This window comes from Calonectris borealis, chromosome 14 (genome assembly GCF_964195595.1).
Source record: "Calonectris borealis chromosome 14, bCalBor7.hap1.2, whole genome shotgun sequence".
Lineage (NCBI taxonomy): Eukaryota > Metazoa > Chordata > Aves > Procellariiformes > Procellariidae > Calonectris > Calonectris borealis.
This window is the reverse complement of record NC_134325.1, coordinates 7021938-7047756: the sequence shown is the minus strand read 5'-3', so window position 1 is coordinate 7047756 and position 25819 is coordinate 7021938. Positions and strand designations below refer to the sequence as shown.

At 37.9% G+C, this 25819-nt stretch overlaps 1 long non-coding RNA gene across 1 annotated transcript in view; it reads left to right on the top strand.

Moving 5' to 3' along the window:
* Positions 1-14006: 14006 nt before the first annotated feature.
* Positions 14007-25819, top strand: part of LOC142087966 (uncharacterized) — a 52240-nt gene continuing 40427 nt past the window's right edge. Inside the window, exon 1 of the long non-coding RNA XR_012675679.1 lies at positions 14007-14141. This is a non-coding gene — a long non-coding RNA (uncharacterized LOC142087966). The remainder of the gene's footprint in view (positions 14142-25819) is intronic.

Below are 25819 nucleotides of genomic sequence, written 5' to 3'. Positions count from 1 at the left end.
TCTTTTTAAAAAGAAATTAGGTCACATCATTTTTTTGTGATAAAGAATAGAGGTGTAGTCTGTTTTTTTTAGAAAAAAGTAGTCAATAGATACTCATGTTTTTCTAAACGCATTACATACTGGTTGGTTGTTGCTGTTCACTGTAGACAATGCTATTGGTTAAGCCAATATACGGTCTTTTTTTATTTATGTATGTAATATATATATAATACAATATCCATTACATCATTCTTTTATCTAACTTCAGATATATTAGCATAGAATATCAAAAATTAAAATGATAGCTGGAATCTTTTTATCATAACTAGAACTGTGAAAAAACACATGATGAACTGTGTGCCTTACAGGAAGAAATATATAATAATAGCTGCTGCATGTGCAGAGAGGAAATGAACTTGAGCATTGTCATCAAGAGACTGTGGCCATGTGCTCAGCTTGACTTTTCATTTTTCAGAAATAAGGATCAAGGAAGTTGTGTATTCATTATTTATTATCGGGATTCTTCAGATCCTGCCCCCTGAAAGACCACATGGTTCTTTGACCACCCTAAATCTACCTTTTAGAGATATTTGTGTACCTTGGGATTTGTTCATTTTGTGGGTAATGAGTGGTGTGTGTCATTGAAATATTGAAAGCTGGTGTACTCTGTGCTGTTCTGTGTATTTCAGAAGGTTGCATGGTTTATCTATTATTGACTTTTAGTCCTAGAAACAGCACTAAAATGGCTTAAAGAGGAAAAAAATTCTGCTTGAAAAAGTTAAAAAGATAATTTTGGAAAATGTAAATAATCAGCCTTTATTTCTTTTTACAAAAAAAAAAAAAAATATCCCACAAAAGTACTCTGGCTTGTGCTTTCAAGGTCAAATCAGGAGAGCAAAGGTTTTCTGAAATGTATGTATTCTAGTAAATTTTTCAATTATTCTTTTTCATTTTTAAAATTAAGATTATTCCTGCTCATTTCTTGTTCTTGGATTTTGTAAAACAGCAGCAAACTATATAATGCACTGTATATTTTTAAGAGGGAAGTATTATTATTTAGATGTTTAGCTTGAGAATATTTATCACTACTATTGAAGACGTGCGTTTTCTATCAACCCTATATCAGCCCCCCTATACGTACCAATCAAGGGTGTGTATATGTCTTTCAATTAACTTTACCTGAACTACTAGCAATAAGGAGAAGTCTGTGTCAATGTTTGTAGTAATTTGTGCACAAAAATGAGTAGGGTGAAAGATCCTGGATTCCTAGGTTAATTCATGCAACATGTGTGATTTTACAAACATCTGTAATGGTGGTGCTCCTTTATTGTGCCCAAATATAAAGCTGTCTTTTAACAGAATCAAGAAATAGGTATTATATCTCTGTCCTTAAGATTGCAGGTCAACATGATACTGTCTTTGATAGACAAGCCAGTTTAAGAGGAGCCTGCCTGTATCTACAGCCAGTACAGCTTGTGGCCTTCACAGTGGGCTGCTACAGCTGTTTGAAGGACAGTGACACAAACATGGGCCATTGAAATGACCCAGGCTAAAACTAACCTATTTTGCAGGTTTATTTTTAATCCAGGTCACACCTGAGATTGATTGATCAATCTATCTATTCGTGTATCAAATATATATAAGAGGAAGTATGTACGTGTTGTATGTATTTTGTAACAGATGTTTGTACCTATATGAAAAGTTCTATGTCAGAAGATAAGCACTACCGGCTTCCACAGAAATATTGGGAATGAGAAAGCCCTCAGCATCTCTGGAAAGAGTTTAAGGCCTAGAAGATACGAAGTCTCATATGTCTAATATAAAAATTGCTCTGAAAATTTTCTAATAACATTAGTGATTTTTAAGGCAATACTTTTTAGTCATTCTCAACATATCACTTGGCTAGTAGAATCCCTCTGTGGTTCATCATGAAAATTAATTCTTTCATAAACCCCCAAAACTAATGTAAATCATCTGCCAGAAGAAAATGGCTTTTATGTTAGCCATTTGTGCTTTGCAACAGCATAGAAACACCTATCTGAACAGTGTTGCTTTCAACGTATCTGTTGCTTATTTGCTTTGATACTGTGGTAGCAACATTTCAGTAGAGTCTACAGAAAAAAGTCTCATTTGTAGCTGCCTAAGAAATACTTAATTTACTTTTTAATGAAGTTCATTACTTAAGACTTTGTATGGTACAGTATTGCTGGGAGCTGGAACCTGACCCCACTTTGCCTTTTCTTTCTTCACATATTTGCTTTTATCATGTCAGTTTTACTCAAGTGACACTGAAATATGGAGATTTTTCCCATCTTTTTTTTTTTTTTTTCCAGAAGGAACTTATCAGTTGCAAGGCCTAGATTGTGAATGCGAGCTTTGATCTTAACAGCCCCAGTGCCTTTCTTTTTTATTTGGGGCATTAAGTTCAATTACATATTCAAAGTATCTGTTCAGTGCTTTTGCTAGAATTTTTCAATAATTAAAATAACTGAGCTTTTTTTAAGTACTTGTTCCTCAGTGTTTCAATCTTAGTAGAGATGTGACTCAGACCAAATCCTGTTCTTTCTATCAATTTCACTGATTTTAAATCTCTATATTGGTATTCTCAGGCCAGTGTAGCATGTTTCAAAAGCAGTACTTTAAGAAGTTGCCTGAAAACACATCAGCCAAAAGACTGTTTACTGTCTTTTGTTTTGTACTGAATAAAATTATACACTAATAAAGAACTGTGATTTAGAAATTTTTACTCCATGAAAAATATGTTAAGTTCACCCTGATGCTTACTGACCAGTGTAATGAGAAGCAAGCCATAAGTTTTTCAGTGTTTCAAAGGTCTTGTGCTTTATGGAAAAACAATTGCTTCATATGTTTTAAGAGATGGGAAAAAAACAAAATATCAAGATCATTTGAACTGAATGGTCACATATAAGTCCAGATTTAAAAACCGCATTTGTCCACTAAACCTTTTAACAGGATTTTTGTGATCCATTCACAGAGTTCCCTTACTACGATAAGATAGCTTATTTTAAAAAGAAATTTCAAAGCAGATGGAAGAGCTGTGTGAATCTGGAGATATTCTGTTTCCACTTCAAGCTCTCCAAGCAAACTCAAAGCCTAGCCAGTTTGCCTCCAGAGTTCCCAGTTAGGAAAACAAGATCTTGAAAAAATTGTCTCCTGTTGTTATAGCCAGACAGATATTTTTTAAACTTAGAAAAGATTGTCAAGCTTCATTTAAATCCTTCAGGAAAATAAAAAGAACACAGGGAAAAAGTTGAAATAGTCACAGGAAAAACAAAGAAACAAACCCACTTAAGGGTAGTAGTGCTGGTAGAATAGCCACCAGAGTCTGAAACAAAGGATTTTCTAAAATTACTGTTGCTGTTGTTGCTGCCAATGGGCTTGACCTTTATTTGCTCATATTTTCCCATGCTGTATCTTTACAAATCTTTTCCAGCCTTTGCTACTTCTTCTAGACTTTTGAAAAACACCATGTTTCTGGCTTTTTTGTACTATAAACCTTTTCAACCACATATAATTTTAAAATGTGTCTGATTTTCACATGTCCCAGGCCAAGAGGCAAACAGCCATACTTCCATTAAATACTACCATGTTCAGTAAATAGCGCTTTGGCGATCAGTATAAGTACTATACTGTTGACAGGGTAGAAGAATCTGACCATAAATGAACAGGGTTAGAATATGTAGAGAGCCTGAAAGATGCATGAGTTCAGACTGTACCGAGAAAAATTAGAGATGAGTCAGAAGTGGAACATTCCACTGACACCCACTAGTCCCAATTTCAATGAGTCTGTCAGAATGAGTACCTGAACATGAATTCCATGTTTCTTCTTGGTTTGGGAAAAAACCAAAATCCTACTGATGAGGTTTCACAAAGCCAAACCCCTGACTTCCTCAGCTTATTTTCCATGAAAAAACTATAATTTGGAAACTACTGTTATGTCTAGCGTAAGCAGGTGAATATACAATTGTAACTAGTAAATCAGGAAGCCAGGCATGCAACACAGAAGTGAAAGCATTTTGAAAGGATGAGATAATACATTTAACAACTTCTTAATTGAAAAGCAATGTTTTTGTCACTACAGAACAAGAGCGTTTCAGCTAATATACCATGAATTAATCTGACTACCCATCCTATGATATTGTATGAGTCCTTTCCATGCCTTTAGAGTGACTGTTTTAAGTAAGTTGTTGTAAGTTCTACAGTGATTCTATATTTTTAAGAAGTATAGGGGTTAAAATTATCTTGGCAGGAGAGTACAAAGAAAGTGCTGTTTGCTTATATCCCAAGGATGTGTAGTGGCATCAACAGGGAAGGATGCAATGGCAACAGCTTTTAGGACATCAAAAGTGTCAGCATCAGAAACAGCAGGAGCATGAGCAGACTGTGCTGATGGTGCTTCTTTCTTGCTCTGCCATTAGAAAGTTGACATGTGCCAATAGTTATCACAAAGTGGAATCCAAATTACCGTAGTTATTTCCAGTCCTAAGTTTCAGGAAAGAGTTGCCCAGTATTGACATAGGCTGGAACACATCTTTCTGGTTACTAGATCAGAGCCTCAGCCATCCTGGGTCAACGCAGCAGCAGGGACTTCAGTGGAATGACATCAGTTAATGCCAGTTAATGCTGTGCTCTATGATCACCTACTCTAACACCCTCCAAAGACACAAACTAGGTTCTCTTCCAGCCAGAATCAGAGAATAGCATGGTAACAGCTAAAGAGTTCAATCTAACACTCTGCCTTAGATAGAAGGCTTCGAGCTGTGAAAGGCAAAGAGGAAAAGGTATGCAGTTGGCTACTACCTTCTAGGATGAGAGCTAAAATAGGGAACATCCTCTTCCTGTGGAAAGTTGTGTGTAAAAAAGTGATAACTATCTGGGTTATCATTTTGTTTGGAAAAAAAATCCCTAAAATCTTGGGGGGAGTGACTGCAATTAAAAAATAGTTTTTATGTGCTAAACATTGCTTAGATCTCCCCTGAAGAGTCTTGAGAAAATTGTCTTCGATTAATAATTTTGCAAAAAAATTTAATGGTATTCTTTTGCTATTTTAAAAAAGTTTGATTAAATGTTTCTCAACAGTTGTCTTATAAACTTTTATGACTATCTTTAACCTACAGGATGCTTAGGTAACCAAGCAATAACCACGATACTGCAGTTTAACTAGGTATCTCACAGTAGACTGCATACTTTAGCTTGTAGCAAAGAAAAACCAGGTAATATGCTTTAGCTCTTTAACTCTTAGTTAATGCATGGTAACTCAGCAAGACAAAAAAACTACATCTCTGAGCCTCATGCCTTTTTGCATGTAAGTGCTATCACCAGTGAAATTACTTTTGTGATTAGACTGATTCTCTTCAGTGATCTGCATAAGCTGTGGAAGAAGTCAGTGCACAAAACTCTTTGTATATATTTAGTTTCCTCATGCAGTCAACTATGTATATTGATAGCTTGGCCACAATTAAACCAGTGGAACTTAAATAAGAAAACACAGCACTGTAAAAATATAAAGTAACATTTTGGAAGTAGGAAGATTTGCAATTCTGTGATGGCACTACTCAGATAAGAAGTTTCTTAGTAAGGAAGATATTTTTCCATTTCTAGGATTATATTATTTCTACCAGATACAAGCGTCCAAGATTTTTGTCGCAGGTGAAGGATGAAGTAATAAAACAGCAAAAATCAGCACCCTGTTGGGTGACAGATCTGCCTGTTATAAAGTGGCTTTTGCAATAACCTGTAATGTAGTCAGTGGTTGTAGCTGAAGTTTTAAAATCAACAGGCTAATGTGAAACCCTCAAATATCAGCAAAGTCAAAATATTTTTATAATCCCTCTAAATGTCATTGGAATCATACACTTTGTATGGCTAACAAGAATTATTCTGACACCGCGAACTTTTTTGGTAAAAATATATCTGTAGCATTTATAAAACCTTTCAGTGTATATAAACTTTGGGTCTGAACTGATAGCTGAAGATGCAGTTAATATGTATTGGCAATATTTGTGACAAATTCTTGTTACTGGTGTCTTGGTCCTTGGATGGTTTTATTGGCTTCTTCTCATATGCACACGTGCGTGCGCGTGCACACACACTGGAAGTTCAGGTATTATCTGCAGAAGATGATCTTGGCCTACTGGTGAACATAGTCAATATCAATTCTTTTTTTCTCCCAGCTTTCCTCCGTTCAAGTAGAGGGGGAAAAAAAAAAAAAAAGAAAAAGAAAAATCCCTATAGTCAAAATGTTGGCAGGCCTGTCTGTGATTATGTTTTGTCAAATACCTGTAAGATTAATGCAGTAGTAAGAAGGTGATAAGTAAATCTTTTATTTGGACTGGTGGGCTCCCATTTTAAGCCACTTGTAATTCAATAATTTAAGCATTTCTAAATCTTTCTAGCAGAGGCTAGCTGCAAAGCTGTCATTATGAGAGTAATGAGTGGTTTTGTATTATTCAGTGCCCCTCCAATCTCACCTATTAGTAACTCAGAAAAGAGAAAGGAGATACAATAAGCCTTAGGCTTATGTTCAAGTCTGTCCCCAACAAAAGTCTTTCAGTATTTAAAAGCAAATGCAAGAGTAATAGAGGAATAAACCAAAAGCAGATTGTAGTGCAGCAGCACATCTCAAAAACCTTGCTCAGTGACTTTAATAAAGTTCAGCACAGGTTCAATACAAAGGGTTCCCTTGCCCTTGCCCAGATGAATTAGCCTTTCACATTAATTTGGAGAGTGGGAAGGGTGCAGGGCAGCAAGCACACAACAACAGCAGGAAAAACATAAGAAAGATCCTATTCATAAGCAGTGGTGATTGGAAAGAGTGAGACTTTAGTGTTCGATGGGGTTTTGGTTCAGAATTAAAGAGAAAACTCTAACCAGGTCCAGACATACGTTCTAACTTGGGTGCTTTTTTGGAACTGCAGTAAGTTGATGCAGAAACTGAAGTCACTCATTGCTAATGCAATTACAGAAGATTTAACATGAGAGATTATGTATTTGGATAGTCTTTATATAATTTCATCATCTAACTTCACTTTTTTCTGTTATTTCCACAAGGAATAGTGTACATGCAGACAGTTCCATTTAAAAAAAGTAAGGAAATCATGCCTGGCTGACCTTTTTCTTACCTACTCTAAAGACACAAGAATTTGACGCAAATATCACATTTGCACTAACCAAATCAACACTAAATGCTCTGTGAAGTGGATTGAATGTGTTTTTGTAGCTGAATACAGCTTTCTTTGAGTTTCTTTTTGGGGCACATTGCCTTTGGCTAGACTGAGCACAAGTCTTGATGTTTGCCAGGGTATTTTGTGATTCTTGAAGTTCCCTCTGAAGACAGTGTCTAGTCTGTCCACTTCTAAGCAAACAGAAAATAAAAAACCAGGACACACTACATTAAGACCATGAATGTAGCCCACCTCTGAAACAGAAAAAAGTTTACATGGAGTTGGCTGCTGCAATAGCCTTTCTGTGATGTTTGGAATATGAATGTGAGTTTAACAAGATAACTATTTTACTTCCTCAAAAAATAGTAACTGACCTTACACAAAAGTCTCTAAAGCCATTTTAGCCTGGAAACTGACCTTAGAGAGAGTGGTACTTTGTAATTACTAGATTACACTGATTCCTCTAGTGCTGCGTCGGAAGCAGCATTCAAGAACTAGAGTAACAGGAACATCCACACTGAACAGCATTCCTCTGAGCAGTGGTAACCCCCGACTAGTGTATGTCTGTCCAGGCTGTCAACACTTCTGGTTGTCTTTCAGATCAAAAAAGAGGCACATAGGAGGGTCAAACACTGAATGAAGAAAAATACCATGGGGAGCTGTGCTCCTAAATGGATGTGCTGTGCATCTGCATAGCTTTGCTACATGTGATATAGGAAAGTTTGACGTCCCAACCAGTGCTGAGAGGGCAGGGCATGGGGAGGAGGAGAGGGATTTATCAGATGTGGCCCTTTCTTTCTCAATCAGCATAAATCTATGCCTGAATTTTTTGATCTAACAGCCTCCTTTAGGAAGTATGTAAGATTTCTTATAAAGTGAGACCAAAAATGTACACTTGGGTGTTAGCTGTCAAACTGCACTGATTCCCCTCAGATATAATTTGAATATAATTTTGTGGGCCAACTGATGCCATTAGTTGTACCATCACAACTGGTCTTAGATTGTTGCCTTAGTAATATCAGCATCACGGCTCATTATAATGGAGATACCCTTATTAAAGACATTTATCTTTTATTTTCAAACAGACTGAAAATTAGTGAAACCACAGTTGTGTGGTAAGCCCAGCAGATATTGCTAAAAAGTTATTATTTAGGACAGGACTGTATTTTTGGTAGCCAAGAGTACTTAAGTAGGTACTTGTCTGATTGTGTTGGTTTTTCAATACACTTTTACAGGCTAGAAGAACCTCACAGAAACAAAGAGGGCACCTTTGGTTATGTATTCATGGACAACTCAGCCTACTCCATATTTCCAAAAAGTGCTTTACAAATATCTGTATGTAAAAGTCTCTAGCTTCCTGATAACTGAAGGCAGAGCTTTAGCTCAGCCCTTTAGTCTCGAAACCTGGCATTATACATAATGCCATATAGACAGACATAAAATATAGCCAATACTCATATCCTGGGCAGCAGGACTCCTGATTTTAGTTTGTTCATGAGCAAAATCATTCCTGGAAGCCAAAAATATGTGGATCAGCTGCCCTGTAAAACTCTATTTATGCCGACCAGATCTTTAAATAACCAAAACTCTACATGTCACTCGGAAATACTGGCCTGTCATCAGAAGGTAGCAGGGTCACAGCAGCAGGAGCTTCAAGTGTGAGGGAAATCCCAATGAGCTGGGTTTTTTTCACAGGAAAGGGAAAACTACACAGGTATAAAAGTGAGGTGAAGGCTATGGCAGCCTTTCCCTTGCAAGCAATAAAATGCCAATAGCTTACGAGGAGCACTATCCCAGCTCACCCCCCGTCTGCAGCCAATACTGCTTATGAGCTACAATGCTTAAAATCTTCTGCCTGCCCAGAATAGCAGATGCATGAGAACTGAAATGTTTGCTAATAGTAGTATTGGCTGTTAGCATTCACGGGGACTTTGATGGTGCAATATGCATTTGGACAATAGTCACAGAATTATAGAGCTCTTAGAGACCAGAAGAAATCTTAATCCAACTCACTGAACTGAAGCAGGATCACAGGCACCTGCTATCCACATCTGGTCTTTTCTTAAAAACATTTGGACAAGAATGATTGTACCTTGTCACTAAGTAACCCATTCCAGATTACACAGCCCCGATAACTGTTTTTACATGTAGTTCCAATAATATAACTAGGAACTGTGTACTCAAAGATGTGTTTGAAATAGGTAACAAAGCAAGTCATGATGCATGAAGATGCCATTCTCCTAGAGAAGCTGGCGGCTCACGGCCTAGACAGGTACACTCTTCGCTGGGTAAAAAACTGGCTGAACGGCCGAGCCCAGAGAGTTGTGGTCAACGGAGTTAAATCCAGTTGGTGGCCGGTCACGAGCAGTGTTCCCCAGGGCTCAGTTTTGGGGCCGGTCTTGTTCAATATCTTTATCAACGATCTGGACGAGGAGATTGAGTGCTCCCTCAGTAAGTTTGCAGACGACACCAAGTTGGGCGGGAATGTTGATCTGCTGGAGGGTAGGAAGGCTCTGCAGAGGGACCTGGACAGGCTGGATCGATGGGCTGAGGACAACTGTATGAGGTTCAACAAGGCCAAGTGCTGGGTCCTGCACTTTGGCCACAACAACCCCATGCAACGCTACAGGCTTGGGGAGGAGTGGCTGGAAAGCTGCCCGGAGGAAAGGGACCTGAGGGTGCTCATTGACAGCCGGCTAAACATGAGCCGGCAGTGTGCTCAGGTGGCCAAGAAGGCCAACGGCATCCTGGCCTGTATTAGGAATAGTGTGGCCAGCAGGAGTAGGGAGGTGATCGTGCCCCTGTACTCGGCACTGGTGAGGCCGCACCTCGAATACTGTGTTCAGTTCTGGGCCCCTCACTACAAGAAGGACATGGAGGTGCTGGAGCGTGTCCAGAGGAGGGCAACGAAGCTGGTGAAGGGCCTGGAGCACAAGCCTGATGAGGAGCAGCTGAGGGAACTGGGGTTGTTTAGCCTGGAGAAGAGGAGGCTGAGGGGAGACCTCATCGCGCTCTACAACTACCTGAAAGGAGGTTGTAGCGAGGTGGGTGTTGGTCTCTTCTGCCAAGTAACTAGCGATAGGACAAGAGGAAATGGCCTCAAGTTGCGCCAAGGGAGGTTTAGATTGGATATCAGGAGAAATTTCTTTACTGAAAGAGTGGTCAGGCCTTGGAACAGGCTGCCCAGGGAAGTGGTGGAGTCACCATCCCTGGAGGTATTTAAAAGACGTGTAGATGAGGCCCTTAGGGACATGGTTTAGTGGACATGGTGTGTTGGGTTGACGGTTGGACACGATGATCTTAGAGGTCTTTTCCAACCTTAATGATTCTATGATTCTATGCAATCTCAAATGATTCTAAGAAAAACATATTTCTTATAGTCAGCTACTACTTGGGTCCTAATGAAAGTGCCTGGACAGCAGTAGCAGCTTTTCCCTTCAGTTTACCCAGAATAAAGGAAATGGAGTCATGAGGAAGCAAATTAGTTGTACTGTAATTCTTGGATTGAAATTTGGTGAGCAATTTTTATAGCTTAGCTTTTTTTTTTTCCTTCTCCATAGAATTACTGTCTTTTCAGGTTGTTTTATGGAGATAGCATGCATAACATTTGTTTTTTAAAATGGTGCCAGAATTTCCACCTTGAAGTGTATTGTATTATTTATCCAAATGGAGATCTAGCTAGATTTCTAACTGCTTAGTAAATCTGTTTTTAATTTAAATGTTTTTTTTCCCAAACTGATCTTATTAATCACATACTAGACTCTTCTACCATGTCTCCAACTTTCTTCATGTAGCTCAGATATCCTAAAATATCCAAGTGAAGAGATTAGCACCTAAAGTGTACCGAACAAGAAAAGTTTTATGGAAAACTGTGAAAGATTATCATCTCAAGCGTTATCCCATTTGCCCTAAATACTATATGTGGTACAAGACGTTCAGATTTGACTTTCTGCTTAAAAAGATTAAAAAAAAACCCAACTTGTGTGGGTTTTTTTATTAAAAGTATATGTGGCATTTCTTAATAAAAGCACATTTTTGTGAATTATTTTAATTCCGTCAAAGCCCGTATTTTTTTACTGTAACAGAAGCTTTATAAGAACTTGGTTTGAACCGTTCCCAGTTAATGTTACCATGAACTACTATTGAAAGAATATCTAGTAAGCTATAGCATCAACAGTGTCCCATCCGTTACCTCAAGAACAGATTTTTGTAGGCAGTAATGGTTGTTAAGTTGAGCAATGGGAATGATGGATCTGCAGGCTCAAGGGGGTTAATGTTGACAATGAGCAATTATTATTTTTGACAAGAATACCAAAGGGTTTCAAGATGACTCTTCTAACTGAAAGCAGATTATGACTTGAGTTTTATTACTAACTGTCAAGCATAGCTGTCAAGCATATAAAAGTGTGATATAAAGGAAGATCATTTTATTATAGTAAGAGACAAAGCAGAGATCGAATGATGACCTTTTTTGTGGGTTTTTTTTCAGTTACCCACAGGAAGAAGGAGGCAGAGTCCTCAGCATCTTAAAAAGGGAAATGGGGGGAGAAAACATCCGGGAGAGGACACTTTCCTACAGATAAAAAACTGACAGCAAAAAGCACAATATGATTTTAATGAAGTCAGCATATGTGGATGTCTGTGGGTACTGGTGTGTGACTTCCGTGTCTTTCTTGTAGATATAATGTAATAGTATGGGGGTGGGACAGTGCGCCTCAACAACCTTCCAGGGAGCAGTTTTCTGCCTGACTGATAATCACAGCTACAAGTGATTCTTTGTTTGGTCTTTAGCCGAGATATTTTCCCCTCTGGCCTGTTGGTATGTGTTGTAATCTTGATCTTAGAGATGCTGGTCTTTGTCAGAGCTATTATTCAGACCACACTTCTCTGATGAAAGACAAAAAATATTTACTAGAGGCAGCTCCACCTCTCATTTGTTTTATGTGTGGCTGTGACAAAGCTGGTAAGTTTTGTTTCTGCTGAGAAGTAACAACCTTCTCTCTTGACCAGGGCTCAAGTATTTCTTTGGCTTCTTATTTATCACATTCACTGAAACACCAAAGGCAGTTCTGATCAAAACACTTTAACTGAAATAACCCAGAACTTCATGAAGGTTTGAATCTAGAACCAAATTTCGTTGTTGACCTTAGCTGTAGAATGGGGGGCAAGTAGAATCTCTTATTAAAACAGCTTTTACAGATATTACAAGGCAAAGACAAACTTCGCTGCTTTGCTACTTGCTCAACTTATCTTTAAATGGAAGGGAAGTCATCTGCACTCTTCTGTGGGCAAATTTGAGCACGTAAAAGATGCAGAAAGTCAGGGACATAGAGCATAACATAGAAGAATGTTAGAACTTGTTTGAATGGGTACAATGATTAAATTTGTTGTGCCAGAGATTGTGCTGACACCTTTTGATTCTGTTCCATTACTCTGCTGGAGACCCCAAATCTCTTCTGTCTTTTTTTTTTTTTTGCAAACAAATGGAAAAAATAGTCTATAAAAAATCCTTTCACATAATTATTGATTTTTCTAACATTTAAAGAGGCATTTCCTAATTACAGAAAATAAAACTAAAGCAAGCTGAGAAAACAAAGATGGTGTCTTATGGCCACAAAGATTTATACTGAATCACATTTTTTCAAAATTGCGAGAGTTAATATAATGTATACTGAAGATGCCATGAATGGTTTTTGGAGAAAATCAAGGCATTTTCACATTGGTAGAATTTATGATGTAAGTAGAGCAGGTATATTGTGATAAAGAGCAACATGCCCAAAGTTTATTTATTTACTGCTATAATTTTCAGATAATTCTTTCATCTACAGATGCATAGTACCTCAGACTTCCCTCAATTGCTCTTTCAGATATGTTATGTAGGAATTGATCATAGTAGGATCCTTTAAACCCACACATACATCATGCATAAACCTGTTTGTTCAGTCTAGGCCCAGAAGATCTAGGGGGATCTGCAAAGCCAATTTCTTCTCATTTATCCTGAATGGTAAGGTCAGTTCAGCTTCTGCCATAAATTACAGCAACGCTGCATAATTCTCATTAGGACCATTACAGTAGTCTCTCTGAGACCTCTGTCTCCCAGAAATCATAGCTGCCGAGAACATGAATGGAACCAGTTGCTCCAGGGTTCCTACCAGATTCAAAAAGTTCAATGCGAGAGGAATGCCAAGAGGTGTGTTGTCTGATATTACTGAGATTATGTTTGAAAGCATTCATGAACTGTGCAAAAAAATCTGCTTTTATAACACTGTCAGCTAATAAATGTCTGTTATGTTCCTTGCATGCTGATTTCTACATCTAGACCTTCCTTGCAAAGGGTGCTCAGCACTGTCCTCTTATAACCTTTGCTTCATCTTTAGTTTGCTTATCCATCTTCTCTGGTAGCTCAATGAAAGTATACTATGCAGTCTGGAATGTGTAGTATAACCATATTTTCAACTGCCAGACGATGTTTAAAAATCCAGTTCAGAAGGGTTCAACATTTTTTAGAGGGTTACATAGTTTCCAAACAGGAAAGCTAGAGGTAAGAAGCTGTCTGTTGCTCATTGACCTGCAATGAAGAAAAGTGCTCTGGTCTTTCAGTATGGAAGATGGTCGGATATCTTTAGTGCTTCCTAGACACTGTAGTGATGATTTTGCAGATCTCAAAGACATCAGTGATCATCTGTTTGGAAGTTTCTGGTTGAAACGTAAAACTTAAATAATATTTTTAAGATTTTGAATTTAATATTTTAAGTTTAATCTCTTGTCATGTGGAGCATATTCTTGCTATGCAGAACAGGCTTCAGATGCCTCAGTGTCATCTTTCTCGGTTTTTTAGGACTGTGCAGAGGGCTCTCAACAGGCTTCAATTGTGCACAGAGGAAAACAGCAAGGACTAGACTGAGGGGGATCAGAAGAGTATGGTCTCACATTAGATGAAGGCAGAATCATGGGATGGTCTGTCTCTACCTCATGCAGGTAAGTGGAGGAAGAATGGACTTTTGCAGTTCCTGGGTAAGATGACATATTTTATTCTGTGGTTGTATAGTGAAAGCTATATAAGACTTTCAGATCAGACAGGCTCTGGAGAGTCTTATTATAGGTGATTCTGAATTCCTGATTATGCTAAAGATCCTTTCAAGAAGGCACCCCACTTGGTAAAACTAAATGGAAGAAATTCCCCAACTCTGAACTCTCTGGTCTTTTTTACCTTGGCCCAATAGTACACTTAATGAAAAAGTGGTAGACATTAGATAAATTCCTTAGATTTTGATACAATAATGTTTCCTGTCTCTTTCTCTCAGCATACATCCATGTGCGTGTGTGCACGCACACACACAGACACACACATACATATCTATCTGTCTATATATAATCTTAGGCGGAAGCTCATGTACAGGGGAAATTCTGGGAATAATTAAGAAAAGGATACTGCATGCTCTAGCAGACGGAATACATCTTTTTCATTTAAAGAAGTTTTTTTTTTCTTTACCACCAACTTGCTGCAATTAGGAGGTTGTTGGAGAGATATCAATTGAGATTTGGGAACTGTTTTCTGGAAATGTTTTGAATTAAAATCTAATTGGTAGCTTTCTTTGATAACTATTTTATTGTTGGGTGCAGCTAAATGGAAATCAACCACAAAGGGAACTCAATTTTGTTTGTCATTAATTTTAACTTGATTTCACAAATGATTTACATATATGATATTTTCCCTATTTGTTCTGTACTGTTCTTGAACACTCCTGTTAGCAGCCCTTAGACTGATGCAGTGTCATTTTCCCATTTATTTATGTTACTTTAAAATACTCTGCATTACCTAAAGTGTGAGTATCAGCAAAATGGTGAAGAAGCAGTAAGTAGACCAAAGTGAAACTTCCTGCAGTTTATGAAAAACTGTGGAATTAGTGGCCCTGAGGACTAAATTTCATTGTTTTTACCTAAGAAATGTTTGAATGTTGTGGTCAAAGGAAAGTAGACCTACACTGCAAATAGATGATGATAAGAAAGCAAAATTTTGAAAAGATCAAATTATATAGTAACCATGTGAAATGTCAAGGGTCAGATACACAGTCAAGTTACCCCCGTTAAACATGTTACCGGGAGGACATCAACTGAACCATGGCCATGTGTGATCACTAAGCAAATGTAAATGTGAGCTAATTCAACGTACCATATGAAAAAGGTGAAAGGTACCTGTAAATAAGTATTGGAAAGATTAATGAATAATTTTATGGAGGGAAGATGGGGTGCAAGAATCACAGCAGAGATGTAATTTTACTAACAATGAATGCCAAATAACCTGGACATGCAGGACCCAAGCCAAAGCACACTTGACCGAGTCCAATTGACTCTATGGACTTTGGACCATGCCCATGGAATGTAAGAGAAAACAGCCATTTGGGGAGGCCAAAATCCTTACAACGGAGACATAGTTGATATTTGTCTGGAATTAATTAAGACTGTCATTAGTACCAGACAAAGGCAGGAATATAAGGGTTTGCTCATTGTGGAAACACAAATATTGAAAGCTTTTTCTTTTGAAGATTGAGTTAACAGGCAGAAGTACGATAGGGGTTTCTTTGAGTGTTTGCAGCTAAAATACAGTTCTACTTAGCAACAAAGAGGAGGATAACATCTTGCTAAATCACTGTATGGGAGCCTAGCATCTCCCCTCTTCTGATTGATTTAGGAGTAAAATGGAGTTCACTTAATGGGGCACGACAACTGCAGAGATGTACCTTTCCTGTGGGTCCCTAAGCAGAATCACAGTACTGCTGCCCAGGACACTCCACCAATACAGGAAAGTTGGCAGGAAGCTGAGATGACGCTGGGCATTGCAGTTTCTTAAGTGACAGCCACATCTACACTGCCTCAGTGTTGTGCATGGTGCTGCCTGAAAGCCTGTTTATAGTTGTAGTTTGGCTCCTGTTGTCATAAACTTTTGGCTCTGCAAGACATTCATTCATGTTAAGTTGTCTCCCTGCTTTATTTGGGTTATTTGCATTGTGGTTCCACTCCAAAAAGCGTTTATATAAAAAGGCAATCTCCTCTCTTAGCAGATGTGCCCCGCAAGTGCTTTAAGTCTAAGATGTTACTGACTTTGGTGACTCAGATATTTCTCAAATTCTTTTTAACTGTGGTTGCATTGCAAACGGAGACTTGATTTATATGTCTTCTATACATTATCAGTATACCAGGCTTATATACATGAAACCGAGGCTAAAAGTTGACCATGAAACCTCTCTCTTTCTTTTTTAATACTGATAGTAATGCATAAGAAAAGAGACAAGTGGTTTGAAAATAAAGTCTTTTCACTTCTAAAATAAGGAGCTATAATTTGGAAATTGCTGTGAGACTGTAACTATGAACTACAGTCATATGGTTTTTATACTTCTCAGATGGAAATTATACATATCAATGTTGCCTTGCATTAACTTTAAAAATATTGTCTTTTACAAAATATTTTTTCAGGATGTTTAATTAAATGAAATGGATTTCCTCCAAAAAAAGGATTCCTTTGATAGTTTTTAAAATTCCTCACTGTGAACTTCAGAATTAGGAAGATCTCAAGAGCTTTGAGATTGGCATTTAAATTGCTTTTTTACATGACTTCTTGCTAATTTTGCCTGTGCTTAGGAAGCATTTTGCCAATATTTCTTGGTAACTATCTTTGTTCATCCAGTGTCTCTTTTGCCATTGTACCTACATAATCACAGGTTAGAAAGGCAGTGTTTGATCAAAAGGGTCATGCTATCAATGAATATCCAGGTTCTTCTCATTACTTTCTGAACGGAGGCTCTTTGCTCCCAGGAGGGTGTGATAAGCATTTGTCTGTAAGTTTTCTTGTGGAAAGATACTGCTTAAGTGACAAAACTGGGGCTTAGGCTTGCCTTTGTTGTAGGAAACTATATAGCAGAGAAAAGGCCACTGGAGAGGCACCCGTTCCCAAGCAGTTCTCCCCAAGATTTCTGCGTGCAGACTGCTTTGCAGCTATTGGTATGGTGTGAAGTGTTAGACCTCTTAGACCGTTACGGCCAGAGTATGAAGAACTCTGGAAATGTACAGAAATGCAAAGAACCTGATGGGAAGTAAATGTGTCTTTTAATAAACAGTATTGCTGTCAGTTTGATCACCAGTGAGAAGGAAAAGGCATTTCTAAACAAGACAGTTTCTAAACAACATTTGAAAAGGTTAAAAAAAACCAGTTATTGGGCAATTTTGGCCATCTGAGATCTATTCTAGAAATCTGAGTAAGGTTCTTTAAGCCATTACTTTATCATTTCACCTTGGACTGTTAGAGACAAATCAGGACGGACGTCAGATTCTGTACAGGGCACAGTTCCATACTTCTGCAGAAATTTGGGAAAGGGGTAGAAAGGACTCATCTTTGCAGAGCTTTATCACTGAAAGCTTTTTAGAAAGAGGGGAAAGTCATCACCGGGCCCCACAAATCCCTGTGTATGAGGAATGGACAAAGTCTCCATGGCAGAACTCTAACCGGGACTGGTAGGTAATCACAGGTGTTTGGGATCTCAGAAGGTTATTTCTGTCCTCTTCATAGCGCCATTTTTGTAAAATCAGTTCAGGCCTGGACTCAGCCGGGCACCAGCTTGCTATCATACTTACTTCCACCAGGGTGTGCCAACTAAACAGACTGCATTCTGTTGCATAGGGATACAACACAGTATTGGAATGTATAAAAAATACAGTTAATCTTGAGTGCTTTTTTGCTCAATCCATTTATGAAAGCATATTTAATGCCGGTAAAATAATATTGAACATGCACACGACAGAAAAAAAATAATGTGTATCCAGAGTCTTTTTAAGTAAAGGGTTTTAAAAAAATCACTGCAGAGATGCTGGCTTTTTACCTCCTCTTGTTTTAACCTATGACTGATTCATCAGGTGAAGTGTAAAGAAACAGATCTTATGGTAATTGATTCTCAGGGGCTATTAGTGTAAACGTAAATGCTCAACATAGATGTTACGTAGGTGGGTGTTAGAGAGAAAACATAAATTGTCAGCAATATAAGGCAGTCTGTTCATACCGTAGGGTGAGAAAGTGAAGAATGTTAGAAATCAGAGACTCAGAAATACCTCCCAGAGTTGGCTGCGAGTGCAGTCTCCCATTGTGAGTAATTATAAGAAACATACTGCGCAAGAGTCAATTCTGGTCCTTTAGTTGAACAGACAAAACACTTACTTGAAAATAACATAGAATTCAGGTGAGACTTGCAAAAGAGCTTACGAGAGTTAAACACCTGACTGCCACTGACCTTCTGTGGGAGATGGGCACCTAAATTTTCAGGTATTCCTGAAAACTGTTGGAACTTTATATTCTTCTATAGCCCTGCACTAGAATTCATTTTTCTTCAAAGCAACTGTGATTTTTTAAACCACAGAGAATAAGAGAACAGCATACAGTGAAAGCCCAAGATAATATTCTAGTTGACCTAGCCCATCAAAAATTGTAAGGTTAACTCCAAAATATTAGAAGAAATAATAAGAACTGTTGGTTCTTGCCACCTTTGTTTTTGAACCCTTGCAGTTTATGCTTTCCATCTTTTCTTCGGAAGTCTAAGAGTTTAAAACATACTTTCTTTTTTTAACAAAGATTAAGATTTTATATCATCACATGACTCCAGAAATCAGATCTTCCAGAGAAGCCACAAATAAATTTTAAGAGTTGTGATAAAATTAGGAGACACAATCATACTGTATTTATAATTCCTCTAGATCATCTGGAGAATATAATCTGCATTATGAAGAATATGTTTCTGTGTGAGCTTCTCCCTTGTGCTGCAACTGTCTTGATGGTGACTGCAGGAGGCTGGCACTGCCCAGTGTGAATGTTGCGTGTGCATCCTGACACAGGCCATACCAGAATGAATGTGGTCAGCCCCTGCACTAGGGGATAAGAGGAGGAAACAATCTTTTAAAACTCTTCCCCACCTTGCATACAATTCACAGTCCTCTTCAGAAGGGCCTTCAGGCAAAAACTCCTAGGCAGTATAGGATCAAACCTGTACTTGGTAGGAGACGTTTTACTTCCTTATTAATTGTGAAGTGTCAGTTCCCAGCAGCAAGCACATTCTAGTATGCTGCCTTTTTATGAAGATGTGAGAACCACAAGGAGTCTGGGATTCTAAATTCCTTTCAGATCCTTTATATAAAAAAAGTCCAGATGTCGCACAAAACATTTAAAGAACTTTATTTGAAAAACATTTTCTTTCTAAATGGAAGTTTATGCAGAGTACAATTAAACATGTTTTTCTAACTAAACATACTAGTTTGTATCTTGTGGCAGGGAAAAAAAAATATGTAAAAATAAAAACAATCTGAGACTCAAAGTTAATCATGTTGTGCCAGCTTGACTCAGATCCCCCGATGAAAGGACATGCATCTTCTCCTGCTGTTATGCCGGACTCCTAGATCTGCTCTCAGGACCAACGTCTTCCAACTGAAGCCTCAGTCCTGCATTTGGTAGGGAAAACATCTCAAGCTTCTTAAATTCTGCTGGTCACCATTCTTGCAAATAGTAATGCACCAATCCAGGCAATTACATCTGTGAATGTACCAAGAGAAAATTGCGATGTATCCACTAAATTCAGGGTGCAGCTTTCAGAACTGAACAATGATTTCTGTGTATTTAGTTTAGGACACATTATGCTTTCCTGACTTTTTGAGACAGGTACCTTTCTAAAAGCGAGTCTTCTTGAAGGCTCTTTTTCCCCTCTTTTAAAGACAGTTACTGTGTTTGCCTTCTCCAGTCCTGTGGGACTTCCCCCAGTCCTTCCATGTTCTTGAAGATTATCATTTCTGGTTCAGCGATTGCCTTGACTCGCTTTAAAAGAACTTTAAGGTGAATTTTCTATCAGGCCCTGCTGGCTGAAATGCATCTAACTCATCTGAACACATTTTAACTCATGCGTTTCCCATTGCAGACTCTACACATGTCCTTCTATTAAAATGAAAAATCTTGGCTTTGCAGCTAACCTTGATGAAGAATGAATTAAAAAGGGCAGAAAATGCTTTATTCTATTCTATGACACCTACTTTTCTTTCTTTTTTCATGTTAAGTAATGGATGCTTCCTTTTTTCTTTCCTTTTGTCATGGGTTGACTTCTTTTTTTTCCTTATCACCTTTTATTTGTTTTGATACTGATGTACTTCAACTTTTTTGATCTAAACCTTATATGTCAGTCTATTTCTTTTTACACATCTTTAGTCATCACTGTTTCCATTTTGTTAGTCTTTATTTTCTTTTGACTTATACTGCAGAGGTCCTGAAGCTTCTATATTGCTCTGTTACATTTCCTCTTTTTCTCCTCCATTGAGCCAGATGGCTACTGTGCCTTTAATATTTAATGTCATAACCACCACTTTCTCTGAAGTCCTATTTTCCATAAAATTTCTTCACAAAAGAGTCTATCTACCAGATCCCTGAGTTGGTCTCCTTTTATTTTTTTTTTTAAACCTGCTGTATTACTCCTGTTATCCTCATCACCTTTTTTCCTTGCGTATCATGAACTCTTTTGCTTTACTATCACATCCATCTTCAGATTTTTGACCTGTCACTCTTCACTAGTTAGAATCAAGTCTAAATTGTTTCTCTGGAACCTTTCTCCACCTTCTGAAACATGTCTATAGTACATGCCAAGATGACCTTGCTTTGCCCTGCTATTACCCACAGATACTTGGGTAATTAAAACTCATCTCCAGCCCCTTTTGCCTTCCCCATTACCGTGGTTCTCCCTATTCAAATAAGTGATGCTAATCTCCTTCTTCAGATTAAGTGGTCCATGCTCATCATGAAATTATTCCTGTCCTTTTCCTGTTTTTTTATCTTTCTCATTCCAGGACTACAGGAAAAGTGTACTAATTCGGCATATATTGAAATGCTTTTCATTTTTCCCCCGCTTCTCCTGCCTGAAACTGTACCATTCTAGATCAGTATTGTCACCCTGTGATGTGTTCATCTCTGACACACCAGTTAAGTGTCTGTTTCATTATGCTATAAGGTTTCAGTTTATTCCCCATTACTTTTGGCTTTTGTGTATAAGCATAACAGATATTTGTCAGGTTGTCCTGACACTCCTTTTTGTCTTTCTTGTGATTCACATTTCCCTCTAGGAGTCATGATATTTTTAGTGATAGATGGACTTTTACCATCACCTTATTCCAAGCCTTGTTTAAAAAGTTCCTAACTAGACTAATAGGTCAATGCCTTCGGATGAATTCCCTGAATTGTCACAGTAGACAGTTTGTGGAACACTGCTGTTGTTGAAGGTAAAGCCCTGGCATCAATATAATCTGTGCCCCAAGGTATTCATCTTTTTTGCTGCTTATTCTGGTGGTCACTTCTGGAAATCACTGGAAGAACCGAAGATCTTATAAACACAGATAAATTTAATCTGCTCAGGTTCGCAGCTCAGACACAGCACCATGGTAATGTGGCAAGGAAGCGTGGAGTGGAGAGGGGAATGGCAACTTCTTAAGCAAGCTCAATTAAAAAAGATTCATAAAGCATTCAGTAGTGCTTCAAGAGGTAGGTATTGCCATTCCTAAATTCCTCCTGTGATGATAGCTGAAGATACATAAATGTAATGCAGTGTAAAATGCAGTGTAACTGGCCTTTCCAGCTGCCAAGGGTTTTACGGAGAAGTAATGTCATATATTAGGCCATACCCAGAAAACACACAGATAGTAGCTTTTGGGTACAGTGAAATAGGAGGATCTTTCTTTTCTTTTGTTTTCGTCTATAGTGGTGAGTACATTTCTATAGTCAGGCATCGTTTCATTTTGCTATAGCTTGTTAAAAAGTTTCATGTAATAGTGTTACCTCTGAGTCATCTGGTGTATCTTGACAGTAAGAGACAAGTACAGTGGGAAGTTTCTGTTGAGGCCATTATGTTGATTGGATTTAAATTTTGAAAGATCACTTGATCTCTTCCAGTGTAAGGCTGGATGCAGCTGGCATTTTTTCAATCTGCTGACAAACAAACTCTGAATTTGCAGATGACCATCAAGCTGGAAGTATATTTTGTTTTGACAGAATAGAATAAGAATATCTTGATGTAACACCAGCAGCTTATAGTGGGAAAGAGTTTTAAGTAGATAGGAGGATTTAGATGTGTGTCATCTTTTAGAGATTATTTAATGTATCAATCTGATGGGAAGCAGCTTTGTTTTATCTTAACTCCTATATGCTTCAGTTTTCACTAGAACCACGCATTATAACAATAGTATTTTTATGTTTGGTTCCTGAGATGGTGATGTGGGGAGGATGTAGTACAGAAATACACATGCAGGTTTTATGTTTCAGTTTCTTCGTCAATTATTTTTTTATCTTATTTGCATTCATGTTGTCTATCTGTACAAGCATCCCTTGTACAACTGATGCTTTCTTGTATTGGATTCTATTGTGCTGTCAAGCCTGGTTTAAAACACAGTAATCTCGTAGACACTTACAATTATGAACTACTTCTGAATTCACAAACATATTAAAGATGCGCAGGTAGCAAATTAGCTGAGAATCTCAACAAACTGCACTTACAGTAAATATCCTACTTTTAGAGAAGTAGGATGCCTTTAAAAGTCAACAGTTGTTTTGGAAGTACTTTGTCACATTTATGAAGCACTGCATCACATTTATGGCACACAGTGTCATGATAAGTTGTCCAAAGTGCCTGTCAGCTTGCCTTACAAACTGAAAAAAATGAACAACTCAAAAGATTACCTTAAAGAGTAACAAGCAATCTTCAGAGGTTAGCATATTTTTTTCCTTTTTCCATGAGACTCAAGCAGTGTCGTTAAACTTTCTGTTTCTCCAGTTTAATTTTTTTGCAGTGTAATTTAATGGAAATAGACTATTTTAATTTTCAACCATGAAAAGTTATAAATAAAGACATTTTAAAAGTAAATAACTTTTAGGAGCTTTTTTAAAAGCATGCAGCTGTTCTAACATAAGAGATCCTAGTTAGCTATTTTTTTAATACAAACCACAAAGAGGTCAAAGAATCCAGAATTTTTTTACTACCCATTCACATTTAATGCAAATTCCAGCAATATATTCATGTTATTTCTTTAGGCACCTTCAGAATGCCAGCAGGTAATTGAGTAATCTGAGCTAATGGCGCTCATGTCAGGTGCCTAAAGAAATACCCTGAGGATGACATTTGGAGCCGACTTATCATATACTCCTGTTTCACAACTAAGAGGAAGATGAAACTGTCAGAAATGTAAGGAGTAATAAGAAGAGAAAAGTGCTAATAAAAACATTTTTTTGCTGAAGATTTTGTTCATCATGAATCTTCCAAAGGAATCTATTCTGATTTGCCCAAAACATCATTAATTTGTACCGCAAACAGAGTAGAATAGGCAACAAGATGGCATTTCACAGCATCTGGGAAACATACTTCTTGGGACCATTATTTCCCAGAATGAGAGCTTTACTTTTTATTTTATTGTTGAAAAGAAAGCCTCTATCTCCAGGGTTGAAAAAAGGTTTTAATAGCAAACTCCATCATAAGAAGTTAGCCAGAAGAAAAATAGCAATCTTTGTGGCAGTGTTAGCCAGGAGAAGTTTTGACGTGTGAATTATTCCTCTTACAGCCATAGTTGCTAACATGTGAGAGTGATGATACCATCAACAATAACACTTTTTTATTATTGTTTGCAAAACCAAATAAAAAATATAATAAAAACAAAACTCAAGGTGACTGGTTTCCTAGGGTAGAAATATGAGAGGTCATAGACAGTTTTAGTAGAAAAGACTAACAATTTAATTTGCCTAAGGAGGGCTTCAACCTTCTAAGTTCGGGAAAGTGCTTTTCTAGAGTGTGTCCTGCACAGCTGCCAGTCCTGGAACTGTTGTGGTATGGCCACTTCTGACAATTGCTTCCTACACTGTCAGCTGTTATGCACCCAAAAAATGCTGTTTCTTGCCATTTGAGAACATGTGAGTCAGTTCCTACTTTAAGACGTGGATTTTATCTGAGCAGCTCTGCATCTCCCTGGCACTGAAGCTAGATCTTTGAGGTTGCTTGGTTTTAGCCTTTCTTATTGCTTGTTCACTCAACAGTTTAGGGCCCTTGGCTATCAATATCTGTTTTTTCCCGCAAGAGAATTCATATAAATTCTTTCTATACAAGGCAGGTGGAGATATGACCCCCTTATGCATACCTGTGTGCCCAAGCCACATGCACAGTTAGGAACCAGTGATTAATCTGGGAAAACTCTCTGCAATATTTCCTAGGAAAACTCATTTAAGCAAATACATAAAGAATAGTTATCTTTGGAGTCTTCCTAGTGCCAGCCTCTTCATTGAAGGGGTAACAACACAGAATGTTTTACTACAGATGAAGTCTTTAAGGGTCTAACTTGCCAGTATCAAAGACCGCAGCAGAATTAGCGCTTAACTCTGTAACTGCTGTTAGAGCACTTTGTGGTCACACTGTTCTGCCCTCTCTCCTGACCATTCCTGTGCCCTCCTGCTCCATATTTACATGCACCTGTCTCCCCATTAACACCTCGTTAAGGCACACACCTGCTGTGGTTTTACTTAAACCCACTACACTGCAGCTATTAACCCTGTGTATTTCATTATAAGGCACTCAGCACAATAGCAGCACTGAGTAAGGTTCATTAATGAGTCATGCAGCCAACAAAAATTGGTTTTGCGTGGGTGTCTCCTTTTGGTTCAATTTCTTCACACCCCCCCCTATTTAATAATTGATTATGTATTAAATATGTTCCCAGAAAAAAATACATAAGCACACGTGCATTAAATCCAGCTGAAACAGCAGAGTTTCGAGACAAAACACTAGTGGACAGAAATCCAATACATATTTTTAAATGGTAAGAAAGGCAACAATGAAACCACAGCTCTAGGGCTTAGGAGACCTTACTTCTATTCCAAAGTTTGTCAAACATCTGCAGCTTCACCAGCAAGTTGTATCATCTGCCTATGCTACTTCTAAAAAATTAAGTGTATCAGTGTATGTGCTTAGGCCAGGATGGACATACACGCCTCACCGAAAAAAAAGTGCAAGGCAAAGTACAAACCTCTACAGTGTCAACTGTGCTGAAACAAAAAACAGAAGAAACAAAGTTCATTAATATTTGTAGCAAAAGAAAACTGGTGTGTGAGCAGCTAGTATGATTGATATGAAGTTCAGAATGAAAATTTTCATGGCAATTTCTCCAGCAGTTTCACTGAATTTGTTTTAAAATCCTCAATTACAGTGTGACTTGATTAGGGTGATAAAGTGGATAGGCAAACATGGCAGGTGATTGCTCCATAACTGTGTAATCAAGAACTACCACAATCCATTATTTGATCATAATCCTGTGAATCTACTAGAAAGAAAATCTAAGCTCTGGAGCTTCTTTTGGGTCAAAAACTCATCTCCTTGTTAGACAGCTAAATAAAATGATCGAATATGCTATTTTAATAGCACAATAAGAGGGACCCTCACATGTATCCATACATTTGATCAATGATTTGCTGCAAATTACATTAAGTGGCCACAGATCAGTATTTCTTACTAAACACCCTTACAGAAGGGTAATTTGCTGTGTAATTGCTTCTCATCGCTTCTTTATCATGGACTATTGCTTTCTTTGGTCAAATCTGTTATACTTACACCGCA